Source organism: Echinops telfairi, unplaced genomic scaffold (assembly GCF_000313985.2).
Source record: "Echinops telfairi isolate 266 unplaced genomic scaffold, ASM31398v2 ScPeMD7_17;HRSCAF=63, whole genome shotgun sequence".
Lineage (NCBI taxonomy): Eukaryota > Metazoa > Chordata > Mammalia > Afrosoricida > Tenrecidae > Echinops > Echinops telfairi.
Genome location: NW_022103914.1, coordinates 9776887 through 9778883, shown reverse-complemented (window position 1 = coordinate 9778883; position 1997 = coordinate 9776887).

The following is a 1997-nucleotide window of genomic DNA, read 5'->3' as shown; positions in this document are numbered from 1 at the left end:
AGAGAATTCACCAGAGCCTTAATCCATGTGTGGACCTGCAAATAGATTCTGGGTTTCCACTGTCATCCATAGCCAAGTGTTCACAATTTAAGCTCTGATAGCATCCCCTCCTTTATATTTGAATTTTCTTATTTAAAATCGTTATATCATACAGGCTGGTCTGTTTCTTCCATGTGAACTTGTTGACACCTCATTTCGGTGACTGCTTCCTTGAAAACAAGCCTTTAAGACCTCAAACGCTAGTCTTTCTGATAACCAAGCACCATCTAGTTTCTTCACACAGATTGGGGGTAGGATTAAGTGTAACCCCAAAGACCATTCATGCATCTATGGTATATATATATCACTCTGACTCACCCTAAATGCATAAGACCATTCATGCATCTATGGTGTATATATATGACTCTGGCTCACCCTAAACGCATAAGTATCATTTTATGCTAGAGAACATTATCAATCATCTCCCTAGGGTATCATTCCCACTGCCATCAGGTCAATGCTGACTCATGGCAACCCTACAGTGCAGGGTAGAACTGCCCCTGGGAGTCTCTGAGCCTGAAAATCTTCCCAGGAGTAGAACGCCTCATCCTTTCTCTGGGGGGCTGGCTGTGGTTTCAAACTGGTGACCCTGAAGTTAGTAGCCCAATGCATAACCACTACATGTTGATAGTGTTATTCGTTTATCCAGTGTTATAGAATGTAAAACACTGTTGAGAAAAGGAAACTACATGAGTATAGGCCAGATATAAACTGCAATATGTGAATTGTTGACTTGTAAAAATTGAACTTTTAAGTGACTGGATATTATTTAGACAAACAATGGGAGTTGGTGATAGGGAAAATCTTCCAGTAAAATTCATTTACAAAAACAGAGTCATGCCTAACAGATTAATAGCTGTCAAAATGAAGCCAGGGGAGCATTAAAATAGTAAGTAGATGGTAGTTCTGGACCACCACTTATTGGGCACCCTCAAATATGCTCTTGTTTTCATTGTGTCTTCCTTCTATCCGTATTGTCCTTGGAATTTTTTTAAAATCAGGAATGGGTGTTGAATTTATCAAATGCATTTTTCCCACCACTTCAGATGATAATATAATTATTTTCTTTTGGTTTATTTATGAGGTGAATTACCTTGATTGAATTTCTAATGTTGAATCACTCTTGCATCCCTGGTATGAATCTCACCGATCATGATGTATTTAATTGTTTTGATGTGCTGCTCAGTTCTGCTGGCTAGAATTTTGTCAACCATTTGGGGATTAAAAAAACTGTGTCTATATTTATGAGGAACAGTGGTTTATCATTTCCATGTGTTAATTGCCTGGCTTTGGTATCAGGGTTATGCTGGGTTCATGGGATGGATTGGGGAGAATTCCTTTTTCTATGTTCTGGAATAGTTGCAGCAAAATTGGTGTCAACGTTTCCCTGAGTGTTTGATAGAATTCTCCAGGGAAGCCAATAGGGCTTTTGTTGTTGTTTTTAATGAGGCAACCTCTTTTGGGCTTCAACATAGAGCCAAAGAGTACAGGAGCATGTGTTGTGAAGTCCCTCCCAGTGCCTTTGCCACTGAGCCCAATGCAGGGCAATCTGTTTCTGGTAACCCCTGCTGTACTTTACATGCAAAATCCCAGGTACTGGCCTGTAGGCTGACAGCATTAGCTGGATAAGACAGATACTGAGAATCACTAGCCCCAGGATTTTTGACATTTTCTATAGCAATAAGCCACAGAGAATCACTATTCAAAGTTTAACATTAAGAAGCTGAGCTCCAGGCAGCCCTAGGAAAAGTAAAGATCAGAGGAAGAGTAAAGATCAGTAATCTTCTAAAACTAAAAGGGAGGGAGTTGGTCCCAAGCAGCCTAGAGATGCCTGGGCACCTGGTTCCCTAGTTCTAACAGAATCAATCAGACAATTTAGGCAAAGACAAAAAGGTCATGAACTAAAAACTTGGTTTCCCCGATTTATTTTCTTGGGCTGGATTGATTAAATTTGGGTT